The 16025-nt window shown below is 33.9% G+C and overlaps 1 non-coding gene across 1 annotated transcript; it reads right to left on the bottom strand.

Annotated features, from left to right (window-relative positions):
• Positions 1-386: 386 nt before the first annotated feature.
• On the bottom strand, positions 387-525 carry LOC142618145 (small nucleolar RNA Z247). Its single transcript, XR_012841194.1, has one exon. It is a non-coding gene; the product is annotated as a small nucleolar RNA Z247 (small nucleolar RNA).
• Between the last annotated feature and the right edge of the window lie 15500 nt (positions 526-16025).

The following is a 16025-nucleotide window of genomic DNA, read 5'->3' as shown; positions in this document are numbered from 1 at the left end:
TTGGTGGAACCTGAGCATCTTTTTTAGTAGAAGAATCTAGCAAAACCTCTATTATATTTCTTAAGTCTTGAGCTAAGGCGGTAAAGTCTTGACGGGTGGATGAGGTGTTATCTTGCTGTATATTGTCTTTGTGATGCAGAAAATTTCCATGAGACCAGGTTTGTTGCAAACTTGGCAAAAAACACATGGGACTATAGATGAAAAGGAATTCTTGGATTTATTTGAGCAGCCATGACCATGTCCTCTTGCGCCTCAACCATTTTGATTTGAAAATCCACATCCATAGGAACCACGACCTCCACGACTGCGATTTGTGGTATTCCGAGTTGCCATATTGGCAGTTGAGAATGATAACTCAGCAGCTGATTACTGCTGTTCCAAGTGCTGCTCATGAGCAAGGAGATGCCCATATAATTCATTGAGGGAAAGAGGGTTCACCTGAGTGGTGACAGAAGTGACAAATGGGTCGTATACAGTTCCTAGGCCAGCAAAAATATAGGAGCTCATTTCAGTATCTGAGAGAGCTGTTCAACTGCAGCCAGCACGTCTCCAAGACTACGCATTTTCTGAAAATAATCAGTCACATTTGAGTTACCTTTCTTTGAGGTAGCTAACTCGTATTGGATTTGCATCACATGAGCCCAAGATTGGGAGATAAACATACGTTCATGAGCCACCAATAGAGTAAAAGAGGTTTTACAGCCAAGAACCTGAGATAGAATGGACTTTGAGAGGGATGCAATCAGTGTGCTGAGGATAAGTTGATGTTGTTGTGACCAAAAAACATATTCAGAATTTGGAAGAAGGATAGGCTGATTTGATCCAGTGACAGAATTAGAATTAGTGGAAGGAGGTGCTGTTTTGGATCCATCAACATTGCCAAATAAGTTTTGAGCATTGAGATGAGTAACAACTTGGTATTTCCAAAGAAGATAGTTGTCCTTGGTCTTGGTGAGAGTAAGGCAAATTGGATGATTTGGTAGTGTATGAATAGGGAGAGAGAGAGAGGTGACAGTGGAGGAGTTGGTTTGATTTGTGGAGGAGCTGGAATTAGAAGAACTCATGACATTAGTTGTAAAAGCTCTGATACCATATAAGAACAGAGATATTATATGAAGTGAATTTATGCTCCCAAGCCCAAAATGTTGGGACCGTTTTTCATTTATATAATGTGATTTGTTTACATGGTACAAGAGAAAAGAGATAAGATATTTGAAGGATATCTAAATGAATTCAAATACAAGTTACAGATGAGATAGGAGAGTGTTCCTATTGTTTATCTAATCTTGAATTGATCTGCTGTTGTATTGGAATTAAAGTCATCTCTTGTATTTTATTTAGCATCCTTATCCTTATCCAATAGATGTGCTTCAATAATGTCCCAGTGTTGCACTTTGGTAATATTTCTACCCTTGTTCATCTCGATCCATTTCCATTTGCTGATCTATAGGTTTGGGAGCATGCAAGGAAACTTTTAGAGAAACACAAAGAAGCATGCAAGGTGATATTGGGTTGATATCATTCTTTATTTCTCTATTCGGACAAGGATTGTAAAATCAATTACTGTATTAGTAAGTACCATTAAGATTCTCATTGGAAATGAATATATTGCCCAAAAACCTATAACCTTCCCAATCAAGATAAACAAAAAAGAACAGAACTTTTTCGGTTTTTCCCTGCACCTCTTGCAGTCAGTCAAGGTTGCTCAGGATGTACAGGAAGTATGATTCCTTTTTCCTTTTTCCCTATTAGACATTTGATGTTTTTTTATTCAGATGAGTGGTCAGTTCAGGTAGATTAGCTTTTTTTTTTGGAGGGGGAAGTGGGGTGCTAAAACTCACACTTCCAGAAAATATTTCAATTAAAGCAATAAACCCTTTCACAGTAATGTCATTTTTTTTTAATTTAAGTTTAAAATTTTTATTTTTTATATTATGACAGGGAACCTCTTCAAGGTCCCCATTTGGACCCGCCCTAGTTGAGAAAAACCCTGGATGCACGACCCGCCAGCAAGAAGCCCGTATTGGGTGTCATTAATGGAAAATACTGAAACAAAACGAATTTATGTGGTTATTTCAACATATATTCCTATTATATATGAAAAAAAATTCACCTCAAGTCATGTGTCATTTTATTTTAATATTTTCTATTAACTGCTTAACGTGTGATGGGTTTATCATTTAAATTGAAACGTTTTTGAAAGTATAGGGTTTAATTTGAAGTCACCTCTATGGGGTTTAAAATGTAATTTATCCTTGCTTTTCTGTCTTTCTCCTGGTTATAGTGAAGGTTCAATGATATGTGATGGTCCATATTTATATGTTCTTTGGGCGTACTGATTTAGGTCTCTGTTAGTAATAATAGCTATCTGGCTTGTATTTTATATATTGCATCTCTTCAGTAAATATTTTTTCACTGTGAATACTGAATAGAAATTGTCTCGATAATTAAGGATGAAAGTGATTATCTTTATATGGAAATCTCAGACCATGAAACGCATGTGTGTTGGATCATTTTAGACCAACGGATTGTTGGATCAAGCTAGTTTGTCAATATTTGAGTATTTTTAGTCAAATATATTTATTTGGCACGTTATGGTTGATGAATTTGTACTTGCTCTCTTGGCTAACCATAGCTATGGTGGATCTAGTGAGTGTATGACTGTTGAGGAGTTGGAGCAAGGGAAGCAATGGTTGAGTGATACATTTCATCTCATAAGGTAACTATAAGGTTGAAGCCCATTTTTGAGGCTGTAGGGGAATGTAACATGTTATTTTATGTTATTACGATCAATTATGCTGTGGGAGACTGCACACCAACCTTTTTCAGTCTAGACTGGATAATATTTCTGTTGAGCTTGGCCTCATTTTCGCAGTCTTAGATTAGCAAAACAAGTCTTTGATAAGGATCTAATTAAAATGGTGATTAGGGTGGTTAATTCAAGATAGCTAGCTTGGTCCCCAAGCAAAAGACAGAATTGAGAGAGATGAAATTTAGGGAACAGAATTATAAGGAAGAAACTGGATGTCAATCTTATTGCTTACCTTCCATTACAATACAATTCCCTATTTATCTGCATAGTTCCAGTAACTGTCCAACTAACTTCAAGACTCTAACTAAACATCAGGAACCTAGTTTAACTAAATACTTACTGAATTATACACATCCTAATTGCATTTAGGAACATGATTAATTCAAGAATAGCACGTCTAATAGCAATCAACTACGACAAGATATTTGGCACTAGGCCTTGCAATTCCCAGCTGCTGCTGACTAAGCATAACTACAGAACTACTGCTGCTGACTAAGCTGTGCTCTTGTTGAGTAGTTAAGCTTCTAGACTGTTGCTCAACTATGCCACTAACTAATACACCTGCTGGTACTGCTAGTAACCAGCTGGCTAGTTATCAGTCTTTCCAAAGATTTATTATCAGTTTGTCATTACAGTATTGAAATGAAGGTGATCAGTCTGCGTGAAAGCTTATTTTGCAAGGATAGGTTATGCTGAGAACCATGGTATAGTGTTTCAAAAATAACTGTTTCTCTAAACTAAGAAAAATATTTTCGTATCAAAATTAAATGGAGATTCACTGACAGGATGATGTCGCAAAGGAGAAAAACGGAGATAAAGAAACATGACCTGTTAGTTTTGGCTGGGTTGGTCTTCTGAGGATTCTGTGTGACTATCTTGGTGCTACAAATTATAGAACATTATTAATTAGTCTTTTGAATCACTCAAAGAATTGTCTTACAGATCTTCATTTCCATGCTGATAAGAATGCATAATTGAATGATTCTTTACACAACACAGCAAATATAATAAGTGTAATCATATTGAACACTTATATGGTTGTACTTTATTTACCTAAAAAATTCCTTGAGCAAAACCTTTGATCTTTGATGTTGTTGTATGCTGATGTTTCATCATTTAGCTTCTCTCTAGGTGAATCCTATGCTGTTACTTTATTGCTCGTGAGAGTTTTTGTGTTTGTTTTCTTTGTGAGCTGTTATAGGTGTGAGGATGATTCCCTTTCAAGTATTAACTGGGTTCTTAATCTTGCAAGAGCAGTGGTTTTGAGGCATTGGGTGCGTGGACTTGTAATTGATCCTTACAACGAGCTCTATAATCAGCGTCTTGTCAGTCAATGAGTCTTTTCAATACCTTTAGATCCTTATCTTTCCCTTGGCTTTTGGGCCAGATGTCATAAGTAAATCATGGAGCAGAAATTTGCAGATTTAATGTATGCATTTTTACCGTTCTCATTTTTGTAGAACTTCCAACTAGAATCAATTGCTAATTGGGACTTTTATAAGAATTGCACCAGGTTATTATCTCTACCAAATTTCTTAGTTGTTAATTGGTTCTGTGCTGGTTTTTCACAATTATTTTCTTTATTCTTCCACAGAACGGTGTCTAAGCTAGCATTTTTACATTAACATTATATTTCTGGTATTCTACACTCCAATTGTTTCAGTGGAGAACTTTTTTCTGCTAGGAAGCATGGACATGCCAAAAAGTCTAGTATGTCTGTGTGGGCATGCATCCATGGGGTCTTCAGAAAAAAAAAAATATTGTTTCTCTGATTGAGACATGGTAACAACATTGCTGGACATGGTCAATTGGTCAAGTCCTAACCCAGCCAAAAAAAAAGGTGATCCGAGTTGGTGATCGCCTAAGGGATTGTGGGTTGTAAAAGATTAAAATTTCTCTCTCATTGTGGATCAATTGCCTCTCTTAGTTCTTTCCCTCTCGATTTCATCAGCCGACGATTGGTCACACTCACACTTGATCTCAACCCTGGTGACGTTCATTGGTGTGCTCTTGGCTCATCAACACCGATCTTGGCTCGTCAGCACTAATCTCCGCCAGGTGTGGCAGTCCATTCTCTTGTCAATCTCTATTTCTATTTCTCTTTTTTCCTTCTTGTTTTAATTTTTGTTTATTTTAAGCTGTTTAGGTTCTAGTCTGGTTTTAGTTATTTACTTATATATATATTTGCTGAATTTTAAACTGTGAATAGGGTTAAAGGAATGCGCTTGATTACCTGACCTGATAGCTGATTCTAGTGGGTGGGGGTCACTTGTTTGTAGGTTTTACTGGTCAAAGGGGCTCTTTTTAGAAAGGTTCCCCACGTTATCAAAAAAAAAAAAGTTTTTGGTAATGTAATTTGGCTTACTTTTAGTTATTGCCACCAACAAAGGTACGATAACCAGAGGTGGACCGATGATCAGAATGACTACCAGTTTAATCATCAATGCTGTTTAGCAAAAAAAAAAAATCATCAATGCTAAAACCTGTCACATATAAAGTAGGTAAGGGCTTGTACAAAGGTCCGCATCCGGCAGCTCCTTTGAGATAACACAAGATACAACAAATAGCTTCATATTGAGGTTGGCGAGGAGCTTTCATAAACCGACTAACCACACCAACTACATAAGTAATGTCAGGACCAGTAATTGTAATTTGTAAGGTAAATTAATTTCCCAACCAAGCGGCAATATCAACCAACATCACTAAACAATTCACATTGCTCTTTATCAAGTTTAACAGTAGAGTCCATAGGATTATTAGTAGTTCGAGCACCTAAAAAACTAGTCTTAGTCAAAAGATGAAAAACATACTTCCATTGAGACAAAAATATACTCTGGGAGAAATGAGCAACTTGAATCCCAAGAAAATAGTGAAGAGTACCTAGGTCCTTGGTATGGAATTGTAGACCCAAATTTATTTTCAAGTCAGTGATACCATTAGAGTCACTTCCAAACATAAACAATCAAAACAATGGTAATAGTGGAAAACTGACGAACAATGACAAAATCATCAAAATGAGAATGTAAGAAACGATACCCAAGTACAACAGCACTAAACTGATCAAACCATGCACGAGGAGATTGCTTCAAACCATACAAAGCCTTTCTTAATCTACAAACAAATTTTTCACTGCCAGAAATAACATACCTAGAGGGTTGATCCATGTATACTTTTTCCTTAAGGTCTCCATGAAGGAAAGCATTCTTGATATCAAGTTGATACAAGGGCCAAGAACCACTAACTTCTATAGATAGTAGGATCTAAATTGAATTCAAGCCATAGGAGAGAATGTCTCTGTATAATCAACACCATGTGTTTATATAACCACCATGTGTTTGTATAACCTTTGGCAACTAACCGCTCCTTAAGGCGCTCAACAGAACCACTAGGGAGGTACTTGACAGTGCATACCCAAAGACAACCTACAGTTTGTTTCCCAATGGGAAGGGCAGTAAGTTCCCAAGTCTGATTCTTATGAAGAACACTCATCTCTGATTCTTATGAAGAACACTCATTTCCTCATTTGGAGTATGTTTCCTTCCGAACGAAGTCAAGACCTGCTTATAAGATGAGGGGATAGAAATAGAGGACATAGTACAAGCAAGTGAATGCAGACAAGGTGAAACACAATGATATGACTCAAAATTTGCAATTGGGTGTTGAGTACAAGAACGTTTACCTCATCTAATGTAGGACAGAATCTACCATTTAACTTTTGTAATCTATTAATTTTAGTAATTTTTTTTTGTTTGTAATTTTCGTTATTTTAGGTTTAGGGCAATAATTTCCTCGTTTTTAGGTGTTCTTAATGCTTCTTAGGTCAAATTTTGTTCCTGTTATGGTTAGGTATTAATTAGGACTTGTTTTAGAATATATTTTCTTGCTTATCAAGTTTTATGGAGTCCTTAAATAGGCTCCTAAGTTTGTAAAAGTTTTTTCAGGGATTATTATCAATAAAATTCATACTTTGTCTATTTCTTTCTTTGGTGGATTTCAGGAAATTATCAACTTGCGATTCAAGGAACCCCTCATGGATTGAGGTTTACTACTAGAAACTAACATATTAGTTTTTATTCCATCAAGAGTGCATCATGTATGCTTTATGCTTTCTTCAGGCTTTCGTGACATCATTGTCGTAAAGCAATAGGCAAATCATTAGTTTCTAGAAGAGAGGTGGATGAAGTAGGAACCTCTGACAAATCAGGACAATATGACACAACATACCTATCCAGAGATTGTCATTAAACCTGCAAGGGGGGATTAGTTTGGGAAGCTAATAGAAACTAACAGTTTAGTTTTTGTTTCATCAAGAGTGCATCGTGTATGCCTTCTTCAGGCTTCCGTGACATCATCGCCGTAAAGCAATAGGCAAATCATCAGTTTCTGGAAGAGAGGTGGATGAAGCAGGAACCTCCGACAAAGAAGATGTAGCATCAAGACTATATGACACAACATTCCTATCACGAGATTGTTGATAAACCTGCAAGGGGGGATTAGTTTAGGAAGCTAAAGGTCTTGGAGGAGGAGAAGACAAAGGTACATGAAGTGTAGGAGATGGAAAGGAAACCTCCCCACTCACGACTGGAGATTAGATTAGGTGACATACACTAGCCAGGTGAGGAAAAGAACGGGGTTGACTCAAAAAATTTAACATCAGCACTCACAAAATAGCGACGAAATTCAGAAGTATAAAAACGGTAACCTTTTTGAGTACGAAAGTATTCAAGGAAAATACACTTACAAGCTCGAGGAGAGAGTCAATCTTAACCAGAATCAAGAACAAAAGCAACACAACCAAACACACGAGGAGTAAGCGTATATTTTGCAGGACTGAGACAGTATGTGAGTCGGATGCTTACCAAAATCAAATGCTTTGCTCAACATCACTCTTGTCATGTTTGGTTTGTAGCACATCCTTGACAGGTTGGCTACCATGACATATAGTTTGTTCCAGAGTATCTCTTTCTTTCTAAATTCTTCCCCTGTTTTACAGTTGCAGAAATGGGTTGGTTGAAGTGCACACTTTATAAACAAATGTGACAATGGGATTGTTTATTCATCATAATCAGGATCCAGTGGCTGTGCCAATTGATCAAGTACAAGTGAGTATTATTTTTGTCATTATCATTGTTTTTGTTATTACACATGGGAATCTATTTGTAAACCTAACAAGTTGTAATTGCAGGTTGTGTTAGGAAGGTTCGAAATAACGTTGCTGGAACCATAGGCTATGCCTTCTTGTCTTATGATAGGTATGCCTTTAAGCTTTACTGTTGTAGTCTTGTGGATTTAAAGAATTTTCTTTTATTGTGGAAGAAGAGGGCAAGATTGAAACAAACTTAGGTGTAAGTTATGCATAATCATAGTTGCCACTAGAGGACATTCTTCAGTTCACGCATCTATTGTTTTCTTGTTATATTGTGCTCTACAATCCTCTCCCTTCTCTCATTGTCATATGTACGTCATCAAATTTGGGCATGATATGAAATAGTGTTAAAAGATGGTATCATTCATGTACTTGTGTAGGGTAGCTAGTGAATTCATGGATATTGATGAACCATCTGGCAAGAGATAGGCAATGGTATGATTGTTGAGGAAGAAAACGCTTGTCCAGTCTTATCCACCAATTTATAGGCCCTCAACAATGCCAAAGTTTTACTTGGTGCAAACTTTTGGTGGTGAGAGATGATGATTGGAAGTAATTTTGCATCAAAGCTGATAAGATTATGGTTGACATACAATTCTGGAGGGTAGGTTAAAATATTCTACTATTAGAAACTTATTTTTGGAGATGAATTGATCAATGATCTATTTTGGCTGCTATCTTTCTATATGGAAGTAATTTTGCATCGAAGCTGATAAGATTATGGTTGGCATACAATTCTGGAGGGTAGGTTAAAATATTCTTTTATTAGAAACTTATTTTTGGAGATGGATTTATCAACGATCTATTTTGGCTATCTTTCTATATGGAAGTAATTTTGCATCAAAGCTGATAAGATTATGGTTGGCATACAATTCTGGAGGGTAGGTTAAAATTTTCTACTATTAGAAACTTATTTTTGGAGATGAATTGATCAATGGTCGATTTTGGCTATCTTTCTATATGGAAGTAATTGTGCATCGAAGCTGATAAGATTATGGTTGGCATACAATTCTGGAGGGTAGGTTAAAATATTCTTCTATTAGAAACTTATTTTTGGAGACGGATTGATCAACGATCTATTTTGGCTATCTTTCTATATGAAAGTAATTTTGCATCAAAGCTAATAAGATTATGGTTGGCATACAATTCTGGAGGGTAGGTTAAAATTTTCTACCATTAGAAACTTATTTTTGGAGATGAATTGATCAATGATCTATTTTGGCAATCTTTCTATATAAATGATTTATTTTAGTTGAGCTTGTGTAATATCAGATGATATTCAACAACTCAATGATTTCTGAGAAGACCTAACTTGACATTCGGAGGGTTTTTGGCCGGCACCACACCGGTGCTCTTTGTTAGGTCTTCTCTTTTCTTTTTGCAGGTGTTGTTTTGGTTTGAGAGTGTTTGCAGCTTACTGGTGATTTTTTCGGCATCATCAATTTCCACTAATATGTACACACACGTCTGCACTGCACAATCCCTTGGCCGAAGTTAGAATGCATTTTTTTGACATCCAGGATGAAATTAATGGGACTGTAAACGAGTCTATAGATCGAGAAGATTATGTGTTCAAATAATTTGATTTCGTATAAATTTATATAATCTAATTTCAAATACATATAAATATATTTATATACATGTAAACATACTTTTAATATTATATATACTCAAATTGAGTCTCATATTCATGAGTTTATTTACAGACACATTATAAAGTTTGAGTTTGGTTGGTTTGTTAAATAAGTCATCATAAATAAGGTAAGCTGTTTCTTTAGCTTGGGTTAGAACTTGGAAGGTTCATAAATAGTTTGGAGTTAAACCTTGTGAGCTACTTCTTGTTCCAACTCGAAGCGAAATATCTTCAAGCATACGTATGTTTTTACACCACCGGTTATTGAGTGGAACAAATGCAGGGAATATAAAATTGATCAATGAGCTATGGGCTATATATAGGAAGTCGGCAACATTTTAAAACATCGTCATCATCTTGTTAACTAATAATTATATACAGATTTGAGAGGTAGGTTCTAAGAGGGTCTAATATCAAATTTGGTTAGCCAAATTACTAGGTGGATTAGCTCATAGTGGAAAAGGCTGTCATATATTGAATCTAATTAAAAATTAGGTTATTGTAATGTCGGCCAACAAATAAACTCCATCAATTCTGATCCGGTTCACATAAACAATAATTGAAGAAGAAGTCTTATGATTTTGTTGAATTGAATGTCAGCTTCTATCCACAATTTCCTTTCTTTCCCATTTCCTGCCTTTAAAGAATAGGGGACTTAGGGTTAGGGTCAGGGGGACCTCCATTAATTATTACGTTAGAACTTAGAAGAAGGAAAAAAAAAAAAAAAACCTGCCACGTGTGAGATACGTAATTGAGAAGCATTTCCCACCATTATTATATGGTTACGTGACTTGTAAAGTTTTGAAAAATATGACACAGAAAAAGACACATGGGCAGGTGTTGCAATCAAAAGTAGGTTCCCCAGATAAGACCGGCTCTTAAAGAAAAAAGTAATATAATAATAATAATAATACAGCCAGCAGCCTTTTTGTTTGGCTGAATAATACAGCCAGCAGCCTTGCTTTCCCACATTGGTAATTTGCCTTTTGTCTTTCGCCTTTCGTCAAAGTAGTCTTTAACTATATAGTATTCTTCCCCAACGCGGTGTAAGCCGCCCTCGCTTATTCGTAACATTAGTCTTTCCAAGAAACATCGGTTCTACCCAACCCAGCCCAACCCAAACCCCCCACTTACTTATATATACATAGAAAACCTTCCATCAACCCTTACCTATATTCTCTAATTCTTCTCCTTTTATCATTTCTCCTATTTTGTTTTATCTTTATCTATATCTAGACATACCTTTCTTTGGTTTCTTAAGAGAGCTTCGTTCAAAGATGAGTTCAAGTGAGCCTGCAGGTAACTACTAGATACCATGTTTTATTAGTTATTGCTCATGTATTTCATTTTTCACCACAAGTTATGTTGATGTTTGTAAACAATCTTTGAATTTTCTGCCACACACTGACACTCAGGAAAATTGTTCAGGTGTTCGTTAGGGGGAAAAAATTAAATCAATATTCATCTGCAGGAAGAAAAATAATTTGAATCTCTTTTTTTATGAAAAAATAATTTGATTTTTATAACCTACAATTGCAATATTAAGATTAATATTGCCTGGACTCCTTTTTGTAATGATTTTATTTTTGGGGCCTTCGCCCGTACAAGTCTTTGAAGCTATTGGTAAAGGTTGTCCCGGCACAAATAAAAATGCCGGAACAGAGTTTGAAAAGTGCTGGACCTATCCGGTGCTTTTGAAAAACGTATCGACGACTCTATATCAACTGTCACTATGCGGCAGTTTGAAGCGCGGAAAAAAAAATGCTAGGATAGGCATTTTGACCCTATTTCGGCGCATGCAAAACCGCTGGGATAGCCCATTATTTTTGTAGTGTCAGTCTTAAAATTTTAATGTTGTTTATGATTTCAAAACATTTTGGTCATAATCGTGTACTCCTTACGGAAAATATTGTAATCTTGCACTTGCAAACGAGATGCATCCGATCATTTGCTATTTTATTCAAATAATTCCTGTGTTTTTTTTGTTGAATTAAGTATTGATTACATGGAGTGGTTTAAAAAAATTTCAGTTGCATATCCTCCACCTTCAACCGCGCCAGCTTATTATGTAGTAGCTCCACCACCGGCTGGTTATCCTACAAAAGATGGCTCCGGATACTCTCAAAATCCTCCTCCGGTGGAAACCAAGTCTAGGGGTGACGGGTTTTGGAAGGGATGGTAAGCCTTCTCTATCTCTCTCTCTCATTTATTTATCTATTCGTTACCTTTTGATTTACATATTATGTATATGTTTATTTTATGCATAGATGACCTACATACACGCTTCCCAAACGCACGTTTCAGTATTTTTTTAGCCGTAAAGTTTGACTTTTTCTGTTAACAGTGTATATCGTGCACTGTTTATAGATTCACACATTTTACTTTTTAACAATTTTTTTATTAAAAATGAGTCTCACGATACTATTTACACATTAAAAAATTATTTTATTACAGTATTTTTCAATTTTCACAGCTATGGATCCATAATAATGATCTGTCTATTTGTTTGCTATATGCAGTTGTGCTGCCTTGTGTTGCTGCTGTGCGCTGGATGCATGCTTCTGAGGATTGAGAGCATTCTAGGGGCCTGAGGCCATTGTTCTTTTATTTGAGCTTACCCCTTTTTTTTTGTCAATAAAATATTTATACAGAGTTTGTATTCTTATGATGTGAGGAATGGACCATTGGATATTTGTCCGGTTCTTTATCTTGACATAGTTATCATTACATTGTTATTATCGCATTGTTTTCGTTTTAATTAGTGCCTCAGTGGTTGATTTGCTGTCCTTGTATTCTTGTTGAATTAATATTATTATACAATTGATTTATTTTTTTAATATATAGATTCTCTTTCTCTCTCTCCTGGTCCAGTGCGTTTAAACAGCACGCTTTCTATAACTTTGAACTGTAAATGTGATATACACAAGCGTAGTCCATGTGAAAAGCAATAAGTCTGATGAGTCATGAGACTTGACACAATGAGTCTATTTTTTTTTAAAGACAGTTTTAATCTACGGCGATCGCTCTTGATGATATAATTATTTATCATTACACATTAATTGATTTTTTAGTATAGGCAGAGATCAAACCCTATATATTTTATTTGACAATAAGAGACTTTACTAGTTGAACTAATTGATACCTACACAATAGGACCAATTTGCTCATTAGGTGTGTTTTTTAGTGTTTAATGTGTCAAATGTTAAAATTTTAGCATTTGGTACACCTGCAGCCAATGCTAGCTCTTAATGAATCATTAAAAAAAAAAAAAAAATTTAAATATCACTTTCACTTTGGAGTTCGTTCAAAGTTTCTTTTTATTTTTTTATTTTTATTTTTTTTATAGAATTATGCAGACAAGAATGCCTAACTTGAATTTTGACCATTATTAATAGTTGGTAAACTATTTTTAATGGTATTTTGCTGGTCACGACTCTTCAATGGTGTCTCTTCATTATTTATATATGTATATTTGGAATTCTCAAGAATTGCTATTTATAGGTTTTATTGTAACCTAGAGAATGGTTACTTTAAAGTAATCATTTTCCAAACTTCTTAGAATGGGAGCAAGGGAAAAATTTTGTTGCTTACAAGTATGCAGCAATTGCTGTATATATGATTATGTGGCAGCAAAAAGAAAGTGACAAGTGTCTAAGAGTCCACCTGATTATGTGCATTGTACATGACCCTTGGACACATGTTGATTTCTTTTTGTTGCCTCGTAACCTATTATGTAACAAAATCTCTCTTAGGAGCAAATATCCTCTTAAATGAAAACTCTTGATTCTTCTTCTTTTTTATAAATAAATTCAAAGGTGGGAGAAAAGAAAATCTGATGTGTAGTTTTCAAAATTATAAAATAAGATTTTGTGAATTTGGACAGATTCAATTGAACTAACTTTACATGTTGGCAAGACAAGATGAAATTTCTAATCTATATCTATATATTACTAAAAGCTGAAGTGTAGTGTTTAATGCTGCTGCTCTCACGTTGCGCCACATCAGCTGCCACGTCATTTAAAAAAAAAATTGTCCTACAATTTTAAAATGGTTTTTACAATTTTCAGCATTATAAATACAACCCACTACTTATTTATTTACTCCCACTATCATCTTATAATAAATTCAGCCCACTACTTATTTATTTACTTCCACTATCACCCTATAATAAATCGGTATAATTAATCCAGCCCACCTCTTATTTACTCAGCTTTAGGGTATTGTCTGAGCCTTTTTAGCTTTAAAAAAAAAAATAAAAAAAAAAAAAAAACAACAACAACAATGTTGAAGCCTTTCAAGCTTTAGGTTTTTTTTTTTCTTTCCAATTTTCTTATAACTGTTTTTAACATTTATTTTTTTTAATATTTACACTTTTCCAAACCTTTCTCTCTCCCTTACCATTTCATCTCCCCACTACGTCTTCAATCTTTCTCCCTCCCTTACCTTTTTATCTCCCTACTACCCTCTACATTAATATCATTCTTCCTCTTTCCCTTCATCTTCCTTTATTTTTGTCTCTTCTTATTCACACCCTCTTACTATAAATTTGTCACTATCTCTTCTATAATTTGCATAGTTTTCCCTCACAAAAAAATGGTTCTCTCTCTCTCTCTCTCTCTCTCTCTCTCTCTCTAAATTTTTTGGTGGATTTTTATTTTTATTTTTCTTGCATCCCTACTTTAGGTTGATAATTTTTTTATATTATTTAAAACTCTATTTTGGGTTAATGCAATTTAGTTTTGTTTTTTAAATTATTATTGTTGTTTTTTTCTTTCTCTCTCTTTGATTGTTAAATGTTATCTAAAGAATTAAATATAGCATATAAAAATATAATTTTATTCTATTACATAGCATGATTTGGATAATTTGGTATTTATTTTGTTACATATCATGATTTTTTGTAGTGCTCAATTTAGATGTTAAACTATGAGACTTTACTAATTTTGTTTATTTTCTAATCTTTTGTGATGGATAAAGTACTCTTAATAGTTGTATTAGAAGTACTCTATAATGTCATTCATTTAAAGAAAAGCAAAGGTTAGCCAAATGAAAATAATCGGATAGGTGACAGATTTTAACTTTTGCAATTTTATTTTTATTATTATTATTTTATAACAATGCATGTATAGAAATTTAATTCTTAGATTTTGCTAATAATTGTTTATTTGATAATATGTTTTGGGTGGCCGAAATTATAATTTCTACAAAGAAAATAACCTTAATAGATTACCAAAAACAAAATTTTATCCAAATATTGGTTCAATTAATCATTGTTAAGTTTTATTAATTTTTTTAGTTTACGTTTTTTTGGTGTTTTGGATTGTTCATATATTACATTTATGATTGTTCCTATAATAAATAAAAATATATTTACAAAATATATTACTCATTATTAGATTAGTTTAAATTGTAAAAATAAATTAATAAAACCACCATAAAAATAATTATCACGCGCAACGCGCGGGTTCGCAGCTAGTTTTATGATAATTTGCAATCACTTCCTAAACCGACTCTTGAAGAAACTGGTGCAATCTAGGCAAAAACTTGAAGCAGATGAACTTGTTTATAGTGACCATATTTTGAACATTCTAATTGATCAGTTGTATGATTTTTTTAATTGTAAAATGGCTATAGGTATATAGCATTTAGAATTGCTTTCTAAAGATAACATTTAAATAAAAGCAACGATAACATAAATATAAACATAAACATAAACATAATGAGGATAATTTTATTGTACTCATAATTATATAGTTTTTTTTTTGACAAATAAAAGCATTAGAAAATGTTTATATATAAAAAATTATATCAATTTTGAATTTATTAGGCTTTTTACAAATTTATTTAATACATATATATTGTAATGTCATATATATCATGTGTATTTTGAATTCACGTATCAATGTTGATATTTATGAATATTGGCTTCATCTTTTTTTTGTTTTTTTTTTGCATAATATGTTCGGCACATTCCTTAGGAAGTTTTTAGTTCTTTTCACCACTCTTAAATCAACTCTCAATTACCAAGTGAAAATGTTTTGTAGATGAATGTGTTAAATTTTTAGTAATAAATTGAAGAGCATGTGCCAAACTAACAAGTATTTTAACATGCAAAAAATAAATCTAATTAATAAACTATTCATTGAGTCGATTATAATGTCCAAGGTTTATATAATCTGGGAGAATAAAAAAATTTATTAATTGAAATTGTCATACAAATTGGATTTTAGAACATAAATCCCAATAGATCAACCAATAGAATCTACTATATCCCCTATGTGGGAGTATACAAACGAATGAAATATATGGTTTGTGTTAGAGTAAGGAAAAGCAACATTGTAGCTATTAGAATTAAAATCATTACCCAAGGACTACTGAAATAATTATGCTCTATTTTGGCAATCTATACTTCTATCGTAAACTATAGTGCATAT

The sequence above is a fragment of the Castanea sativa genome, chromosome 11 (genome assembly GCF_040712315.1).
Source record: "Castanea sativa cultivar Marrone di Chiusa Pesio chromosome 11, ASM4071231v1".
Lineage (NCBI taxonomy): Eukaryota > Viridiplantae > Streptophyta > Magnoliopsida > Fagales > Fagaceae > Castanea > Castanea sativa.
The sequence above is the reverse complement of the archived record's forward strand: the minus strand, read 5'-3'. Positions and strand labels throughout refer to the sequence as shown.